At 38.1% G+C, this 22,145-nt stretch overlaps 1 pseudogene; it reads left to right on the top strand.

Moving 5' to 3' along the window:
* The first annotated feature begins 19,999 nt into the window (after nucleotides 1–19,999).
* On the top strand, nucleotides 20,000–21,424 carry LOC135228714 (olfactory receptor 6C3-like; annotated as a pseudogene).
* The last annotated feature ends 721 nt before the right edge of the window (nucleotides 21,425–22,145 follow it).

The following is a 22,145-nucleotide window of genomic DNA, read 5'->3' on the forward strand; positions in this document are numbered from 1 at the left end:
TTAAGTTAAGATGCTGACTATAATCTTCACAGAAATTTCTGAGAAAAAAATTTAAAATATATACTGTAAAAGATAAAAAAGTAAATTTAAAAATTCACTAGGAATATTGATTTAACCAAAAAGTAGCCAGGGATCAATAAATAGACTAACTGAAAAAGAACTAAGACACATAGCAAACGAATTGCAAGAAGTAAAAGGAAATATTATCTGTAATTAAATTAAATTTAAATAGTGAAACAGCCCAATTGAAAGACAGATGCTGGAAAAACGCATTAAATAGAAAATATGACCCAAATAAAAACCAGTGTGCAGAGACACACTTAAGATTTAAAGACACAAGTAGTTGTCTGAAAACAAAGGATGGTAAAATGTATGACCTGTGTTATGAAAAGAAAGTGAACCTGAAAGTGATATGTTGAAGTCCTAACCCCTATACCTGTCATTGTGGCCTTGTTTGGGGAAATAAGGTTATTCTTTGAAGATATTATCAATTAAGTCATATCAGAGTAGAGAAGGTCCTAATCCTAATATCTTCTGAGAGGTATATTATAAAAGGAGAGAACAGTTGGAGAGACAGACACACAGGCAAGACAGATGCTATGCGAAGATGGAGGCCAAGGCATCTATAAGCAGCCAAGGAATGCCAAGAAATGCCAGGGGCTACTAGAAGCTGGAAAACAGGAGGATCTTCCCCTAGAACCAAAAGAGAAAGTGTATAACCCTAAATTTGGAGCAGAACTGTGAGATAATAAATAAATTTGTTATAGCACCCCTAGGAAAATAAGACACCATGCAAGCAGTGCCAAAAGAGACTGGAATCAGCTACATTAATATCTGACTGTGACAGTTGAGATTGTGTGTCACCTTGGCTGGGCCATGATTCTCAGTGTTTACATGTCATCTCCCCCATGATGGAATCTACTGTGAGTAGCCAATCAGTTGAAAGGGAGTCCTTGGGCATGTGGACTGCATTTGAATATAAGTGGATGTTCTGGCTTTTGCCCTGTCTGGGATCCAAAGCTGCCTCCTGTTCACCTGACCTCTGATTCTTGGGACTTGAGCTAGCAGCTTATCATCTGATCTTGGGATTTGTCAATCTTTACAGCCTGTGAGAAAGAGCCCTGCTCTCCGACCTGCCAATTCTGGGTTCACCAACCCCTGTGGCTACATGAATCAGGACAGGCCTCTATTCTGATCCATGGACTTGGGACGTTCCAGCCTCTACAATCCCATGAGCCGTTTCCTTGATATAAATCTCTCTAAATATTTATATGCTTTACTGTTTTTGCTTCTCTAGAGAACCCAGGCTAAGACACTGACTATTGGACTTCAAGTAAAAACATGTTACCAGACACGAAGAACATTTCAAAATTATAAAGGTGTTAATCTGTTGGGCAGAACAAACTATTAGAAACATATACACACCTAACAACAATTCAACAGAATAGTTGGAGACTTCAATACCTCACTTTCAATAATGGATATAAAAAATGAGCAGTATACATGGGACATTCTCTAGATTAACCATATGCCAACTATAAAACTTGACTAAATAAATAAAAAAATGTTTGAAGTAGTAAAATTATGTTCTTTGACCATGATAAAAGTAAATTAGAAGTCAACAACAGAAGAAAATACAAGAAATTCACAAATATGTGGAAATTAAGCAGCACACTCCTAAATAAACAATAAGCCAAAGAATAACACAGGAGATAGTGGCTTAGTCAGAAACACCATGCCATCCCCCTACGGTAAAGACCCGAGAACCCAAGTGAAACGGATACAGATGACAATCTTGGAACTCTGAGTATCAAACCGAAGGATAAAGAATTAGATTGAACCCTGACTGCAAGAGGAAACTGAACAAAAACAGAGAACAAAGAGAGATGCACAGCAGAGGGGCCCTGCCAGCCTGACACCTCCCCCTGCCAGCCACCTCACCCACTCAAAAGCAGCAGAGAACACTCTGCACACTCAATCACCTGTCACATCCCCTCATGCTGGGTGAACAGCAGTGAGCACACCTATGTCACTGGTCACCCACCATATCAACCCCACCTACTGCCCAGCGCACTCAGTGAGCATCATCAGGCACTCCCGTGCCTCTGAACCAACAGAAAGTGGCCTGTCTAGCCCTTCCTCAGCTACTTCCTACATCCAGTGAATAGTGACATATACTTGCCCTTCCTGCCACTGCTCCATCCACTTGGAAACAGATGGTGAGCCTTCCCATGCTGCAAGACAAGCAATCAATGCAGCACACCTACCCGACTTGCCCTAAGTAAAGAAAAAAAATCCAGACAAAACAAAAAAACAATCAATCAATCAATAAAATAATACCCTAATGCCTTGGAGAGAGCAGACGATAAAAAAAAAACATATGAAAAAACAAGATAAGCTTGCTCAGGCATGTGAGCAAAATAAAGGGAAAGAAAACTTTTCAGAGGAAAAGACAACGATAGAACTATTAAAGAAGGAATTCAAAAGACTTATATATTTAGAATCCTCAAAGAGATCAAGGAAAATACAGAAAAAACCCTAGAAGAATTCAGGAAAACAATACAAGAACAAAATGACAGACTCAATAGACAATTAGAAACTATACAAAACAACAACTAGAAATTCAGAAAATTAACAATAAAGTATCAGATATAGATAACTCAAAGGAAGGATACAGAAGAAGTGAATCAATACAAAAAAGAATCAGCAAAGTAGAGGGCAAATCCCTTGATACTAGTTGGCTTGAGGAACAATCAGAAAAAAGAATGAAGAAAAATGAAGAAAGCCTAAGAGTTATGTGGGACACCACCAAGAGGAATAATTTATACTTCATAAGAGTTCCAGAAGAGGAGAAAAAAAGATAAGTATAGAGAAAAACTTTGAAGGCATATTGGCTGAAAACTTCCCAAATATCATGAAAGACAAGAAGCTTACAATGCACAAAGCTCGACAAACTCCAGACAGGACAGATTCCCCCCAAAATTACCAAGAAATTTCATAATCAAACTTCCCAAAACCAAAGACAAAGAAAGAATCCTGAAAGCAGATCCTGAACAACGAAATATCACTTACAAAGGGCACCAATAAGATTAAGTGCTGAGTTCTCATCAGAAATCATGTAGGCAAGAAGACAATTGGATGACATATATAAAATCTTGAAGGAAAAGAATTGCCAACCAAGAATAGCATACCCAACAAAATTTTCTTTAAAACATGATGGCAAGATCTTGGGTACATCAGCCCCTGCATCTACATGAATTGAGAGAAGCCACTATTCTGATCCACGGTCTTGGACGTTTCAGTCTTCACAATCATGTGAGCCGTTTCCTTGATATAGATCTCTTTATATATATCTTTATATGCCTTACTGGTTTTGCTTCTCTAGAGAACCCAGCCTAAGGTGGTCTCTGGGAATGGCTTCTGTTCCAGGTCAGGTGTTTGGCTTAGAGCCATGGTCTCAAGGGTTCATTCAGTCTCTGTCAGACCAGCAAGTCTGGTCTTTTGTGTGAATTTGATTTTTTTTGTTGTTGTTGTTCTACATTTTTCTCCTGGCTATGTTCAGGACTCTCTGTTGTGATCCCAGTCAGAGTGGTCGGTAGTGGCAGCTGGGCACCATCTAGTTCTTCTGGTATTGGGGTTGTGTAGGCTGTGGTTCATTAGTCCTTTGGACTAATCGCTCCCTTGATTCTTTGGTTTTCTTCACCCTCCTTTGCTCTAGATGGGAAGAGATCAATTGTTGTATCTTAGATGGGTGCTGATAAGGTTTTAAGACCCCAGATGCTAATCACCAAAGTAGGATGCAAAACATTGTCTTTATGAACTAAAAAAAAAAAGGAAGATGGTGAAGCTAAGACATTTCCAGAGAAGTAGAAACTAAGAGGATTTGTAAAAAGCAGACCAGACTGACAAGACATATTAAAGGGAGTCCTTCAAATAAAGAACCAATGACATCAGACAACTTCAGATAAAGACCCACAACAACATCTCCCAGATACCAACTCAAATAAAGAGTTCACGATAATAAAATAAAGCTAAAAAGCTGATCACAGGGAACCAGGGAAGATAAGCTGTAAATGATGACAACCTTGAAAGAAAAAGGGAGGATTAAAGATGTAGTTACATAAATTCCATATGGGGAGAGAGTCAATGAGATTTCTAGATGTAGCAAACTGTCTTAATTTTAAGGAGACTAAGGTAATATTCAGGGTAACACCTATGAAAAGTAATAAATCTACTTACTTTAATAAAGAAGAGACCCAAAAAGACTCAGTAAATGCAAAAACAACAGCACTAGTTGGTAGGAAAAGAAAATCCAGATACAAAAAGAACCCAGCACAGAAAATTAAAAGGAACAAAGAAACCATTAACCTCTCAAAACAAACATTGATTCAACAAAATGACGGCAATGAATACATACCTATGTTAATCACCCTCAATGAAAATGGATTAAATGAACCAGTCAAGAGACAGAGAGTGGCAGAAAAGATTTTAAAAAATGCATCAATATGTTGCCTACAAGAGACACATCTTAGACACAAAGACATAAACAAGTTGAAAATCAAAGATGGAAAAAAAAAAAAAATACCAAGCAAGCAGTATCCGAAAGAGAGCAGGAGTAACAGTAATAATTCTGGATAAAAAAGACATTAAGCCAAAATTCATTATAAGAGACAAAGAAGGAAATTTTAAAACGATTAAAGGGTCAAACCGCTAAGACATAACAATACCCAGTCCATTTACTCATTTAATGAAAGACCTCTAAAATACATAAAACAAACTAAGAGGATTGAAAAGAGAAATAGACAGTTTTACAACAATAGCATGAGGCTTTAACACACTACTTTAGATGATGGACAGAACAACTAGAAAGAAACTCAATAAAGATACAAAAGAACTGAACCACAAACTCAAGGATGCAATTAATCCACAGGGCTAATGGGCCACGCGAACCACAGCCTCCTCTAGCCTGAGACCAGAAGAACTAGACGGTGCCTAGCTACCACTACTGACCGTTCTGACCAGGGACACAATAAAAGGTCTTAGTTTGAATGAGAGAAAAGTATAGAACAAAACTCACATATATAAAAAAGACCAGACTTGCTGGACTGGAAGAGACTAAAGGAATCTCTGACATTATAGTCCTAAAACAACTTTTTTTTTAAAACCGTATTTTAGATGAAGGTTTAAAGAGCAAACAAGTTTCTTATTAAACAATGCATATATCGTTTTGTGACATTGGTTACCATCCCCATGACATGTCAATATTCTCCCCTTCCCGGCCTTGGGTTCCACAATACCAACTTTCCTGTCCCCTCCTACCTCGTCATCCTTGCCCCTGGTCTGGTGTGCCCATTTAGTCTTGTTTCATTTTGTGGGCCTGTCTAATCTTCGGCTGAAGGGTGAACCTCAGGAGTGACTTCATTACTGAACTACAAGGATGTCTGGGGGCCATACTCTAGGGGTTTCTCCAGGCTCTGTGAGACCAGTAAGTCTGGTCTTTTTTTGTGAGTCAGAATTTTGTTCTACATTTTTCTCCAGCTCTGTCCAAGGCCCTCTACTGTGATTCCTCTCAGAGCAGTTGGTGGTGGTAACCAGGCACCACCTTCTTGTACTGGACTTGGTCTGCTGGAGGCTGTGGTAGTTGTGGTCTGTGAGTCCTTCAGACCAGTCTTTTCCTTTTGTCTTTAGTTTTCTTCTGTCTCCCTTGCTCCTGACGGGGTGACAAGTGGAGTATCTTAGATGGCCACTCACAAGCTTTTAAGATCCCAGATGATACTAACCAAAGTAGAATGAAGAATGTTTTCCATAAGACAACTTTTTAAACTGGAATAGAAATCACTCTCGTAGGTCACGTTTCAGCCAAATAATAGATCGGCCTACAAAATAAACAATAACACCCTCGAGGAGTATCAACTATATGAGACCAAAAGGGCAATATTTGCCCAAAAGCAAAGATAAGAAGGCAGGAAGGGGTGGGGAAACCAGGCAAATGGAAAAGAGGACCCCAGAGTGGAAATGGGGAGAATGCTGGCACATTACGTGCATTCCAACCAATGTCACGGGACAATGTGCATATGAATTATTGAATGGCAAACTAATTTAGTATGTAAACGTTCACCTAAAGCACAATAAAATGTCAAAAAAAATTTTAAAAAAACAGTAACAATTTGAGGAATGTGCTTCTTAGAACAATCAACTATATGGAAACAAACGGTCAACATTTGCCCTAAAACAAAGATGAGAAGGCAAGAGGAGAGCATGGAAACTGGAGGGATGGATACGGGGAAGGCAGGGTAGAATTGGGAGGAGTGCTGACACATTGCGGGGATAGCAACCAATGTCACAAAACAATTTGTCTATGATTTTTTTTTTGTCATACACAACTGTTTTTGTCTATGAATTATTGAATGGAAAACTAATTTGCTATGTAAACTTTCACCAAAAAAAAAAAAAAAACTAAAAAAGGACAAATCACAATAGAAATTTAAAATAAAATATTTAGATAAAAGAAATAGAATGCAACTTCAGAATTGTTTATAGAGAAATTAATAGCTGTAAATGATTACATTAAAAAGGAAGACAAGGAAATTTCCGGGATAAACTGAATGCTTCAAAGTTCAGCGGAGCAAGGGCGGGGGTTTGGGGACTATGGCTTAAGGGGACTTCTAAGTCAATTGGCAAAATAATTCTATTATGAAAACATTCTGCATCCCACTTTGAAATATGGTGTCTGGGGTCTTAAATGCTAACAAGTGGCCATCTAAGATGCATCAATTGGTGTCAACCACCTGGATCAAAGGAGAATGAAGAACACCAAGGTCACACGATAACTATGAGCCCAAGAGACAGAAAGGGCCACAGGAACCAGAGACTTACATCATACTGAGACCAGAACAACTAGATGGTGCCCGACCACAACCGATGACTGCCCTGACAGGGAACACAACAGAGAACCCCTGAGGGAGCAGGAGATCAGTGGGATGCAGACCCCAAATTCTCATAAAAAGACCAGACTTAATGGTCTGACTGAGACCAGAGGAATCCCGGCGGTCATGGTCCCCAAACCTTCTGTTGGCCCAGGACAGGAACCATCCCTGAAGACAACTCATCAGACATGGAAGGGACTGAACAATGGATAGGAGAGAGATGCTGAAGAAGAGTGAGCTACTTGTATCAGGTAGACACTTGAGACTGTGTTGGCATCTCCCGTCTGGAGGGGGGATGGGAGGGTAGAGAGGCTTAGAAACTGGCAAAATAGTCACGAAAGGAGAGACTGGAAGGGCTGACTCCTTAGGGGGAGAGTAAGTGGGAGTATGGAGTAAGGAATAAGCTTATATGTGACAGACTGACTTGATTTGTAAACGTTCACTTAAAGCTCAATAAAAATTATTTTTTAAAAAGGAAGACAGATTCCAAATTAATAACAAACAAGCGTTATACCTTTGAAAACAAGAAAAAGAATAAAATAATCACAAAGAGGACAAAAAGAACATATACTATATGATTTCCTTTATATAAAATTCTAGTAAATGGAAACTAATATGTAACAACAAAAATTAGATCGACTGCCACCTGGGTGTGGCAGGGGGTATGTATCAAAGAAGCTGCGGAAGGGCGGAATGAGGGTGTACAAAATGGAACAGGAAAACTGTTGGTGATGATGAATATGTTAATTATGGTGATTGTATTGATGATTACATGAGTGAATACATACATCAACACGTACCAAATTGTACACATTTTAATCACGTGCAGTTTATTATATTCCAATTATACCTCAATAAATCTGTTTTAGAAAAAACAACCAATGTGTTATTATTTTCTGCTAGATAATATATGCCAGGCTACATGTCTGAAGATCGTTTTTTGCTGAAGGTCATTCAAAAGCATCTGCAGCAGTATATTGACAGAGAACTGCCAGAAATTCAAGCCGGATTCTGAAGATGATGAGGAACCAGAGGTATCATTGCTGATGTCAGATGCATCCTGGCTGAAAGCGGAAAATACCAGAAAGATATCTACCTGTGTTTTATTGACTATGCAAAGGTATTTGATTGTGTGGATCCTAACAAATTATGGATAACATTGTGAAGAATGGGAATTCCAGAACACTTAATTGTGCTCATGAAGGGCCTGTACATAGATCAAGAGGCTGTCATTCGAATAGAACAAGGGGATACTGCGTGGTTTAAAGTCAGAAAAGGTGTGTGTCTTGCTTATCTAGTGTTGCCATAACAGAAATACCACAAGCGGATGGCTTTAACAAAGAGAAGTTTATTTTCTCACAGGAAAGTAGGCTAAAAGTCTATGTTCAGGGTGTCAGCTCCAGGGGAAGTCTTCCACTCTCTGTTGGCTCTGGAGGAAGATCCTTGTCCTCAATCTTCCCATGCTCGAGGAGCTTCTCGGGCACAGGGACCCTGGGTCTAAAGTATGCACTCTGCTCCCGGTGCTACATTCTTGATGGTATGAGGTCCCCAACTCTCTGCTTCTTTCCTTTCATCTCTTGAGAGATAAAAGGTGGTGCAGGCCACACCCCAGGGAAACTCCCTTTACCTTGGATCAGGGAAGGGACCAGAGTACGGGCGATGTTACAGTGCCACCCTAATCCTCGCAACATAAGATTGCAATCACAAAATGGAGGGCAACCACACAATACTGGGAATCATGGCCTAACCAAGTTGATACACACATTTTGGGGGGGATGACATAATTCAATCCATGACCGTGTGCGTCAGGGTTGTATCCTTTCACAATACCTATTCAATCTGCATACTGAGCAAATAATCTGAGAAACCGGACTATATGAAGAAGAACGGGCATCAGAATTGGAGGAAGACTCATTAATAACCTGTCTTATGTAGATGACACAACCTTGCTTGCTGAAAATGATGAGGACTTGAAGCACTTACTGATTAAGATAGAAGACCACAACCTTCAGTACGGATTACACCTCAACATAAAGAAAACAAAAATCCTCACAACTGCACCAATAAGCAACATCATGACAAATGGAGAAGAGATTGAAGTTGTCAAAGAGTTCATTTTGCTTGGATCCACAATCAACACCCATGGAAGCAACAGTCAAGAAATCAAAAGATGCCTTGCACTGGGCAAATCTGCTGCAAAAGACCTCTTTAATGTGTTGAAAAGCAAAGATGTCACCTTGAAGACTAAGGTGCGCCTGACCCAAGCCATGGTGTTTTCAGTCATCTCCTATGCATGTGAAAGCTGGATGATGAATAAGGAAGATGGAAGAAGAATTGACACCTTTGAATTGTGATGTTGCAGAACATTGGATACACTATGAACTGCCAAAAGAACAAACTAAGTGTGTCTTGGAAGAAGTACAGCCAGAGTGTTGTGCCTTAGGAGCAAGGATGGTGAGACTACTTCTCACATACTTTGGACATGTTGTCAGGAGGGATCGGTCCCTGGAGAAGGATATCATGCTTGGTAAAGTAGAAGGTCAACAAAAAGAGGAAGACTGTCAATGAGATGGATTGACACAGTGGCTGCAACAATGGGCTTAAGCATAACAACAATTGTGAGGATGGTGCAGGACCGGGTAGTGTTTCATTCTGTTGTACATAGGGTTGCTGTGAGTCAGAACTGACTCGATGGCTCCTAACAACAACAGGTCTGCAGGTGTCTGGAGAGTGGTGCTGCCTATCATGATCTGGGTATTATGAGATATAGAATTGTATGTTTGGGCAAGCCAAGAAGCAATGTATTATACAATGCATTCTGGACAGGCTTTAGAAAGTCTTAAAATAAAAAGACTTTATATCACTTTTATAACACCTAATTATACTTTACTTATATCTACTTCTCTCCTCAAATAGTATAAGCTCATTGAGTCTTCCTACGGCAACTGGCAATGGAAGAAAATGTTCACGCATGTTTCATGTAGATGGATTGATGTGATAAGTGATTCTGCTCATAAATGGATTGTTACCACATAATAGTTCAATTTAGAGAAGATCTTAAAAGACTTCATATGTAGAAGCACTGGCCTGAGATGTCAATATACATGGACTCCTGGGCAGTGGTAAATGGCTTAGTTAGTTGATGAAAGTTCTGAAAGTATCAAGACTGCAAGTTTGGGGCAAGGGCTGTAGAAGTGGTGTGTGGTGCAATCTATGGAAATGAACAAAAAAATATGCAAATCTTATTTTCTCATATCATGTCAACTATGGAGTTTCCACTACAGAGAAGACTACCAACAACCAGTGTCACGTGGATGTCAGTGAGTCCTTCTTGTTAGCCATGTCAGTACTGGTGCTCTGTGCCAATGAACAGACTGGCCACGGTAAATAGTGTTGGAGACTATGCATAAGCCCAATAGCATGGACTAACTCTCAACAAAGCTGATGCACTTACTATCACTATTGAATTCTCAACCTGCCAGAAGCAGAATTTGATGGTAAGCCCTGATTGTAACATTCTTGCATTAGAAAATCGATGATAAATAGTGGTACAAAGGCACTAAAAATTACAATGGCCTAAGAAAGTTAAAATAACTAAAGAACAAACACCTTGAAAATGAAAGGTCTGGCAACCCTGACCAACAAAATTGTTGGCTCAGACTGAGGAAACCTAGACTGCTCGGTGAAGCAGGGTGACAAGGAATATCAACCATTCTGTTGGAATTAATGAAAGCAACACACTGATGAACTAGGAGTAGCAAAATTGGGACATCCATACTTTCTTACATTATGTTTTGTTCAGTGATTAAAACTGGCCTCTCCTTGAAGTGCCTCTATGGCTGTTTGAATTTGCGTATTTTCACCATAAGACGATGTTGAGATATGTTGCTTTCATGAAAATAAGGCCCCAATATTGTACCATGGGGGCTGGTTAAAATGGGAGGACTTCAGCTGATCTGAGTGTCACGATGAGTAGACTGTGTCAGAAGACTCAGGTGTTTACATCTTGTGCACCACTTTAATGATAGAATCCAAAATAGGCTCTAGCTAAATTCATTTCATTTGGGTAAGACCTGAAAATCTATTGTCTTTTATTGTATCATATGCCTCGTGCATCCTGTACTAGACTCTGTTGTTATTTCTGAGGCTAAAGATATTGCCGTACCTGCTCAGTTCGAAAAGTGAAGTACTGAGCAATGAACACAATGTAGGGCAAATCTTTGACCAATGGAAAAGCAGGTCAGCGAGTAAATTCTTCCTCTTCTTCCTGGTTGGATTATTCTGAGACATATCCATTCATAGGACGTTTGAAAGAAGGTAACCAAGCTAAACCAAACTCACTGTCACAGAGTAGATTTTGACTCATAGTGACCCTATAGGACAGAGTAGAACTGCCCCCATAGGGTTTCCGAGGCTGTAAATCCTGGTGCATCTAGTGGATTTGAATCACCGACCTTTCAGTTAGCCAAAAGCTTTAACTATTGCACTACCAGGGCTCCTTTTTGAAAGAAGATAGTAAGGTCGAACTATCAGTTATGCTTGATAAATAACTGGCACAACATTTCAGTAATGAAGTTTAGACTGGCTTTCTCTGTTTCTCTCAGTCCCAATTTTATTCCCTCCTGTGTCTTTAATATTATACTCCATAAAAAGCAGTAGCTTATAGGCTTCTTTTTATATTAATATCTCTGAAAAATTTGCTATCACATCTATATCTATTTAGCTAGCTAGCTACATATATAGAAAGATTTTCTTTTCTTTTTTTTACTTAATACCAGTAAGATTTTTTGGTTAAACCAAAATACTCACTAGTGGGAGGACAATACAGAGGTTTCATGTCTTTGAATAATTACGGAAATATTTACTGAGTGTAATAATTCTACCAGGCACTGAAGATACAAATACACCCACTTCTCACGTATCGACGAGGTTAAGTTCTAAAGACCAGGTTGTTATGCAAAAGCAGGCATTATGAAACATGAAAGATGACCCAGGACTCAGGATACAGGGTTCCCCTCACACTCTTTGGTGAGCCTCGCGGCTGGTGGCTGGTGTGTCCTCTGTGGCACGTCTGCTCCAACCATTACTTCCATTCATTCCCATTCCCTTCCTTCTCTTCCCTTGCTCCCAACTCCTAACCTTCTGTCTCTCCCTCCTTCCTTCCAGTTCCCCGGTCCCCTCATCCCTCCACTCTCCTTTGTCCTTTGTGCATGGCTGGGAGCTAGTTGGAGACTGCGTGGGCAGGATGGTCGCACTGGTGGGACCCTAGTGCTCCATCCCTGAGTGGGACTGCACCGATGGCTGGGGGTCGGAAGCCATTTTTTATGTTCCCAGACTGTTCTCCAGCCCTCCTGGCTTGCCCCTGCAGTGCTTTGTTGCCTGGAGCCTGGAGCCGCTTGGCGAGTCACCGGCACCTGGACACCTGCTCCCTACATTTGGACCGGAGTTCTGGAAGCTCAGGGCGCTTCCCGAGCTAGAGCTCGGGCTGGGGCTTGTATGGGAGGAGGTCCATGAGTTACCACACTGTGACATCAACCCTAGTGAGGCCACTGCAACCAGTGTTACTCTTGTCTCGCACCTCTGCTTTCCTTAATGCCAGACATACATCGTCAATGCACAAATTAAGTCAGTAGATTTTTCACTAATGACGTAAAAGGAGAAAGTAGTTTAGTGCTATAGTAAATGAAGAGCAGGTATATAAAATAACCTAGGCCTAATGCCTCCTCCTTAAGTTGCTTTTTAATAGAAACAGATTTCTCTACAAATAAACGCAATGGAGTAAGATAAGAGTACAAATTGTGGGAAGGGAAAAGAGAAAGCATCTAATCCTGGTTTTACAGATGGGGAAGATTTCAAAGATTTTATGATATTTAGATTAAACATTAAAGGAAAGTATAAATTTGTGTGTGTGTGTCTGAAAATACCTCACAATTTGGAGAATTAGAAAAGGTTTGATGATATTAGAGCAATGGTTATGCATAGTCTTGGTTCTGGAAAAGATGTCATACACTAAGCTGCTTCCCAAAGAACAATGAAATGGAGAAATAACTGATTCCTCAGCACTTGTCCAATATAATTTTCTGCAGTATATAAATGGCCTTTAATCTGTGCTGTCCCATACAACAGCCATTAGCCACATGTGGCTACTGAGCATTTAAAATGTGGCTAGTGTGACTGAGGAGTTAAACTTCTATTTGATTTCATTTGAATTAATTTATATTGAGTTTAAATAACCACATACATAACTTTCTGCTGAGCAAGGATGATACCTGGTTAGTAATTAAAATACAATTACTGCTGTAAAGATGAAGCACAGGGTAGTATAAAAACACATAAGGGTTTCAGAGAATCAGAGAAGTCTTCTCTAAGAGAGTGCAATTAAAGTACAAACGAGCTGAGGTGCCAGAGAAGCCACATCCAGCAGGCAGAAGAACATGTATGAATGTCATGAAGGAGGAGAGAAAGTGTTGGATTATTAAAACAAAAACAAGAACAAACAAACAACAACAACAAAAGCAGATTTACTGGAATGGAAAGAGTCAGGTGAGATTGTAAAAAGTGAGTCTGAAAGGGGAGGAATGGGTTAATAATTACAGGGTCTTGAAGGTATTAAATTTAGTTATTTACGTACTTTATAAGGAGGGCAGTAGGAGGCCAATTTGTTCTTTACCTGAAAAGTGAGATGATATTTACATATTAAATGCATCATTCTGGTTGCACTACAAGTTAAAAGATCAAGAGAGGAGTTTTTTAATTATGATATACTTCTTTCTCCACATGGAGGCAAAGGTAGTTCCAGGGATATTAGATAGTTTTTTAAACCAAGGTTCTATTTCAATAGACGCATCTCTATCTCCAGCTGAAGGATTATGTGTAGACCTTGTAGGTGAGAACTCTGGGCTAGAAATGTTACTAACAGAAGATAACATGACATTGGTGCTTATATTGTCTCTAGCCTAGCAGTATTAGGGTAGGTGGTTTTGAGAAAGTAGTAAAATTAAATCCATATCTCACAAAAACAAGAATGAATTATATATGGGTTCTGGATGGATTAAAGATGTTAGTTTGAAAAGCATAACCATGGAAGTATTAAATATAAAGGAATATTTATATAGATTGGAAGGCATACGAAATACCACTGCAGAAGAGTTGCCTACTTAAATTAGAGTCAACCTGAATGATGTGGTTGGAGACAAGCTTTCAGGACCTTCATTTGTGGATGTGGCACAATTCAAAATGAGAAGAAATGGCAGCAAACATCCATTTGTAATAGAAACGTGGAATGTATGAAGTATGGATTTAGGAAATCTGGAAAAGGTCAAAAATGAAGCGGAATGTATAAACATCAATATCCTAGGCATAAACATATGTATCCTAGGGCTGGTATTGGCCACTTTGAATTGAACAATCGTATGGTCTACTATACTAGGAATGACAACTTGAAGAGGAATGGTGTTGCATTCATTGCCAAAAAAGAATATTTCAAGATCTTTTTGGTCTTTAAAAAGGCAGGAAAGAAAGAAAAGACCAAAATGGATGTCAGAAGAGACTCTGAAACTTGCTCTTGAATGTCTAGTAGCTCAAGGAAAAGGAAGAAAAGATGAAGTAAAAGAGTTGAACAGAAGATTTCAAAAGGTTACTTGAAAACACAAAGTAAAGTATTACAATGACCTGTGGAAAGACCTGGAGATAGAAAAGCCAAAGGGAAGAACACCCTTGGCGTTTCTCAAGCTGAAAGAACTGAAGAAAAAATTAAAGCATCAAGTTGCAATAGTGAAGGATTCCATGGGGAAAATATTAAACGATGCAGGAAGCATCAAAGGAAGATAGAAGGAATATACAGAGTCATCATACTAAAAAGAATTATTTGACTTTCAACTATTTTAGGAGGTAGCAAATGATCAGTTACCGATGATACTAAAGGAAGAAGTCTAAGCTGCAATGAAGGCATTGGCAAAAATAAAGCTACAGGAATTGACAGAATATCAGTTGAGATGTTTCACACAATGGATGCAGTGCTGAAAGTGCTCACACGTCTATGGCAAGAAATTTGGAAGACAAGGACCTGGCCATTCCCCTGGAAGAAATACATATTTATGCCTATTCCCCAGAAAGGTGATCCAACCAAATGTGGAAATTATCGAACAATATCGTTAATATCACACACAAATAAAGTTTTGCTGAAGATCATTCAAAAGTGGCTGCAGCAGTATATTGACGGGACTGCCAAAATTCAAGCTGGATTCAGATAAGGACGTGGAACAAGGGTTATCATTGCTGATGTCAGGTGGATCATGGCTGATACCGGAAATACCTGAAAGATGTTTATCTGTGTTTTATTGACTATGCAAAGGCATTTGGCTGTGTGGATCATATCAAATTATGGATAACATTGTGAAGAATGGGAATTCCAGAACACTTAATTGTGACCCTGAGGAACCTGTACGTAGATCCAGAGACAGTTGTTCGAGCAGAACAAAGAGATACTGCATCGTTTAAAGTCAGGAAAGGTATATGTCTGGGTTATATCCTTTCACCATACATATTCAATCTGTATGCTGGACAAATAATCCGAGAAGTTGAACTGTAGGAAGAACGGGGCATCAAGATTGGAGGAAGGCTCATTAACAACCTTCATCATGCAGATGACACAACCTTGGTTGCTGAAAGTGAAGAACTTGAAGCACGTACTGATAAAGATCAGAGACCACAGTTTTCAGTATGGGTTACAGCTCAACATGGAGGCAACAAAAAATCTTCACAACTGGACCGAGAAACAACATCATGATAAAGGGAGAAAAGATTGAAGTTGTCAAGGATTTCGTTTTACTTGGATCCACAATCAACACCCATGGAAGCAGCTGTTAAGAAATCAAAGGACACATTGCAATGGGCAAATCTGCTGCAAAAGACCTCTTTAAAGTGATGAAAAGCAAAATGTTGAAGACTAAAGTGGGCCTGACCCAAGCCATGGTGTTTTCAATAGCTCCATGTACATAGGAAAGCTGGATGATGATTAAGGAAGACTGAAGAAGAACTGACGTCTTTGAACTGCGACATCAGCAAAGAATATGGAATATACCATGGACTGCCAAAAGAGTGAACAAATCTCTCTTGGAACAAGTACAACCAGAATGCTCCTTGAAAGCAAGGATGGAGAGACTACATCTTACACACTTTGGAAACGTTCTCAGGAGGGATAAGTCCCTGGAGAAGGGCGTCATGCTCGGTAAAGTAGAGAGTCAGAGAAAAAGAGGAAGGAGATGGATTGACACAGTGGCTGCAACAATGGGCTCAAGCATAACACAGATTTTGAGGATGGCACAGGACTGGGCAGTGTTTCATTCTGTTATACATAGGGTCTCTATGAGTTAGAACTGACTCAACAGCACCTAACAACAACAACATTTATATAATTTTGAAGTATGTGGGTAAGTCCTTGCTAAGGAGAATATGTCACTAAGAATTTATGATAGTTGTACAATCTTTTCGAGTAGAACTACAGAGAAAATTTACAAAATAAGGATACACAACAGAGAAGACACACCATGTATTTATATCCAAAATATATATATGTATCCTACCATGGAAACTCTGGTGGTGTAGCAATTAAGAGCTCTGCTGCTAGCTAAAAGGTTGACGGTTCAAATCTACCAGGTGCTCCTTGGAAACCCTATGGAGCAGTTCTACTCTGTCTTATAGGGTTGCTAGGAGTCGAAATTGACTTGATGGCAACGGGTTTGGATTTTTTTGGTCAATAAATAGGAAGACAATAAACCCAATGGAAAGTGAACAAAGGTTATAAATAGGCAATTCAGGAACAAGAAATAAAAATACTGAAAATATATTCAATCTCTATATGAATCAAAGTATATGAAAATATAAAAATAGATGATTTATGCATTAAGCACTTACAAGCAAGAATCCCTTGTAATACAAAGGTTGAACACTCAGCTGCTATCCCAAAAAGTTGGTGGTTAGAACCCACCCAGCAGCTCCAGGGGAGAAAGACGTAGCAATCTGCTCCAGTAGAGATTACAGCCTTGAACACCCTGTGGGGCAGTTCTACTCCATCGAATAGGGTTGCTCTCTGTGAGTTGGAATCAACTTGAAGGCAACTAACGATAGCAGCATATCTCAATTAGCATGCTAAACTCTCTTATACATTATCTCATTGTAATTTTTATAATAGCCTATGACAGGACTATTAGTCTTCTCATTTTATGGGTGAAGAGACCAATGTTCAGAAAGCTGCATTAAAATTTGTGAGTTTGCAAAGAAAATGAATCTGTTTAATCTAAAAACCCAGGCACTGTGATCTCTAAGCTACAGTGTCTTTGCCGTTAAATAAATTGACATTATTTTGTCTTTCTGCTTATAAAATTTTTGAATGACCAATAATATCCAGTTTTGACTCAAATGTGAAGAAAAGGGCTCATTCTTACCTGTAGGAGAATTTTTTAAGTATCTGGTAAAATTTAAAACTCACAGCTGTCAGTTTTACACGTATCTAAATGTATGCATAAAGATGCATTGTAACATCATAAGTAATAATGTGAAATTTGTCACAATCTAATCCCCTAAATCTTAAATCAGCAAAGTAATTGTTAAATTACATGCAAGTCACCTCTGGTTTCTATGCAACTGTTACAAAAAAAAACTTGATAAGGAATGATATCTGTTACATATTACACACTAAGAAAAAGATAATTATAGAGTATTTGGCATCATATAACGGCATTAATGTATAATAGCAACAGGAACAAATCTTCAAGTGTGTGAATGGGAGTGCTCCCATATTACTCCAGATAGAGAAAAAACATCTCGAGAACACACTATAAACTCTTAATACTGGCTAATTTGAAGATTGGAGTAAAAATGGAGGATTCGTTGGAAATATTAGGGCCATTCAAAATGCCACTCTATACTACTGTCGCCTTGATTCTTGTAACATTAAGCAAGTATTAGATTTAAAATTAAAAAAGGAAAATCAAAACTGAATTTTCAAGTACTCTTCTGATATTCAAAGATATTGAAATCCCTTATTTTATTTATGTATTCATTCATTTTGCCTTATGCTGGTGGATATATATGAATGAATAAAACATAGGTAGCACTCCCACATTAGGGTCCGCTGTGGTGTAGTTTGGTCCTGGATTTCACCAGACCCAAGGGACTGAGAAGAAATGATCTCTTGAGTGTAGAACAAGTGCCATATGCATATCAGGAAAATTATACACAGTCAAAGGGAGACTAGGTTGATGGTACAAGCTGATTGGTGTGTTTTTATTTTTATTTTTGTCTCGTTATATTGCTTAGCTTTCCAGAAAACTCTGTGTTATGACCTCATTTACAGTTCTGGAATTTATCTCTTCTTGCACCTTTCCTTTCAACACGCTAATCTCTGGGGAGTTTATTCAGTGACCAGAGAAGGTAAAATTGTTTTATTTTGGGGCAGTGCTAAATCTTCATCTTACCCAGAGAGCTTTGAAATGCTTAAACTTCTAGTCTCTTAAAGCATTATTCCCTGGACATTTACCTAAAGAACTCTTAGTGTTACAATAAGTAGCTCTTATTGGAGTTCAGGTCTAGAGCAATGTGTTTTTGTGGAAAGATAAGAGAAATTTATGTTACTTATAACAAAGGCTGCTAACAAACTGACATGGAGTCCAGTCTGTGTTTTCTTTATGCTAGAGGCTCTTCTGTGATAGAGGCAAGGATGGACCAAGTGACAAAAAGTTCCCCTGAAGGACATTATGCATGTATTATTTTTCATTTTTTAAATAAATTAAGAAAAATCCAGGATAATATTTCTGACTGGAACCATCAGACATATCACAAAAGTGAGTATGTTTCTTACTATCAATGAAATGTTTGTGCCATCCATAGTTTGATTTTGTTGGAATAAATTGCAGGGAGTTCCAAATTATCCCTTTAACATATTTAGTATTATTAATTATATATATAATATGTTTCAGCCATTGTTGAAAACATGGAAATACATTCTCTGCCCTTTGATATGCCATATTTTGCTGATATGTTAATGACCACATGTGCATATTCCTAAAGAAAGAGAGTGTTGATTGCCGGAAAAAGAAAAAAGGATAAAGAAGAAAAGAAGGCATAATATCATCTTAGACACTCCTCACCCATCAGTAATACTAATTGTTGAGTTAGGCAGAAGGGAACATCTTTCTACATGTTACCTTCATCAGTGCTGTCTTACCAGTTCATGCTATAAAAAATGAGAAAGAGATTAATACTAGAAACATTACTGAGAACTTATACACAGATACAATTCTGGTTGTCAACGATACAGCAGTGGAAAAAAAACCAATAAAAATCGCTGAGCTTACATTTTAGCAATTTCTGTTTTCTCTATAGTAAATCCTAAAATATCGACTCACTGGGTGTGTGTGCGTGTGTATATATATATATATATTTTATATAGATAGATCCTGTAATCAGTCTTCTAAAAAGGAGACAACGAGATATTTGGCATCAAAAATTTCTTTATGAGTTCATTCTTGTCCTCTGTCAGGTTTAAGACCAAACAGAATAGTAGTAAAAAAAAAAAAAAAATCCATTTAATAATTGTTAATTTTAATAAAAAACACAAACAATGATACCACTAATCATGTTGTAGAAATATATTAACGATAGGCTCTATCTATGTGAGTATTGATTCATCTCTCTGGTTTCTGTTTTCTTTCCCATTAATGAAAACTAAACTTTACTCTTGTTTACAATCAAGGTCATTCTAGTGATGTTTATGCCATTGGAAAACACCTTTATTTGCGTTGATTGTATTTAAAATAAAGGTATTAAGAATAAAAATAGTTTCAGGTACTATTAGGTTCAGGGATCGCGATTGGGTTCCAATTACCACCAAAGCCCTAGTAAACAATAAAATCTTTTTGTTTTGTTTTTGTCTTTTTTCCTTAAATTTATTGTACTTTGGATGGAGATTTACAGGACAAACTAATTTCTCATTAAACAGTACACACATTGTTCTATGACACTGGTTAAGAACCCTACAACATTAGACAAGAAGATTTTTAAATTTTGGCACCAGGATAAATACTCAAAATTAGATTCATTCCTAAAATCATACAATCTTCAAAGCTGGAAAACAATGTTTCAGTATATAAACTATAGACATAATTCATTAATGTTGGTGTGGAAGTTTAGGATTCAAAGATATACTGAAAATATAGAAAATTTGACTCTATGTAGAGGTTATACACACTGACATTGATTTGGGTTTTAACATAGGTCTGTGAATACATTTTCTTTTCAAAGAGGCTCTAAGAAAATTTTCCATTTTAATAAGGGTGACAAGATATTGGAAAAGAGCTGAAAGAGAAAAAAGGGTCCATTGTTTAGTGTCATTGGGGTTATTAATACTGATATTTAAATCTTTAATGTTTGCTCATTATGTTTTGTTTTTCAGCAATAGATTTTGCTTAAAGAGGAAAATACATCGGTATGAGAAATCACACAATGATTACAGAGTTTGTACTCTTGGGCATATCAGACGACCCAAAACTTCAGGCTGTGGTCTTTATCTTTTTATTTATAGCTTATGTATTAAGTGTCACAGGCAACCTGACCATCATCATCCTCACCTTGATAGACTCTCATCTAAAGACGCCTATGTACTACTTCCTCTGGAACTTCTCCTTCTTAGAAATTACGTTCACTACTGTGTCTATCCCCAGGTTTCTGGGGGCAGTCATTACTAAAGTCAAGACCATTTCTTACAACAATTGTTTAGCTCAATTATTTTTCTTTACCTTTATGAGCGTGTCTGAATTTTTTCTTCTATCTGCCATGTCTTATGATCGTCATGTTGCCACCTGCAAGCCCCTTCATTACACCACCATCATGAAGAAGAAAATATGCACCCTGCTTGTTCTTTGTGCATGGCTGGGAGGATTCCTGACCATTTTCCCATCACTCATGCTTATGCTCCGGTTAGATTTCTGTTCTTCCAATGTCATTGACCACTTCCCTTGTGACCACTTCCCGGTCTTACAACTCTCACGCACAGATACCTGGCCTTTAGAGATGATTGGCTTTTACCTTGCTTTTGTTACTTTGCTATTCACATTGGCATTAGTGATTCTATCCTACTCGCGCATCGTTATCACCACTCTGAGAATCCCTTCTGCCAGTCACAGGAAGAAGGCTTTCTCCACTTGTTCTTCTCATATGATTGTCATTTCCATCTCTTATGGCAGCTGCATATTCATGAATGTCAAGCCTTCAGCAAAAGAAGAGCATCACTGACCAAAGGAGTAGCAATTCTCAACACTTCCATTGCCCCCATGCTCAACCCCTTCATTTACACCCTGAGGAACCAGCAAGTAAAACTCGCCTTCAAAGACTTGATCCATAAAATAGGATTTCCAGAAAATAAATGAAAGTATTTATTGGCATGAATGAATGTTATTATGAAGGTTCAATAAAGAATAAATGAAATTCTAGTCTTCTTCTAATCTTCACTATCCTAAATCCATCTCTCCTTTACCCCTAATTGCAAACTCAAATGCTTAAACTTTTTTTTTAACGCCGAAGGGTCTATGTTGTGCCTTCCTTTAAAACTTTCAGTAAATTCCATGTAATCATTGATTTATCATTCTGAACAGAAAACCAGTGACTATAATATGTAATCCATTTGGCTAATTATCCTGAACTTTAAAAATGTTTTACATTGTAATCGCTTAAAAGAGCAGTTTTAATTAACTCTTATATTTTCTCTGTTACTAGCACAATAGTTTCTTCTTAGAAATTATATGAAATATGAAATTTGACACCATGTTTTTGACACTATCTGCAGTGTCTGTACAATTATTTCCACTTATCTGATGGACTTGGGTATTATTTTCCTACTTATGAGTAATTTAAAATTCATAAATACTCTGTTTCCTAGTTATGTTGAAGACGTGTTATCTCTGGCTTTTTATAATCTCCTCGTTATCTGTATTTGTTTTTGAAAATGTATAACAAAGATGAATATTTAGGGAGCCACTATTACCATTATATAACCTGGAAGTCTGATTGATGTGTAATAATAATAGCTGTTCTGTAGAGAATACCTACTCTGTGCATTTACTCAACTAGGTAAGTTCTATACTATATTTTATTTACAAGGTTTATGGCATACTAAACATGATTACCTTCCTTTTAAAAATGTGTAAATTCATTCTCATTTTG

The sequence above is a fragment of the Loxodonta africana genome, chromosome 26 (genome assembly GCF_030014295.1).
Source record: "Loxodonta africana isolate mLoxAfr1 chromosome 26, mLoxAfr1.hap2, whole genome shotgun sequence".
In the NCBI taxonomy this organism is placed as follows: Eukaryota; Metazoa; Chordata; class Mammalia; order Proboscidea; family Elephantidae; genus Loxodonta; species Loxodonta africana.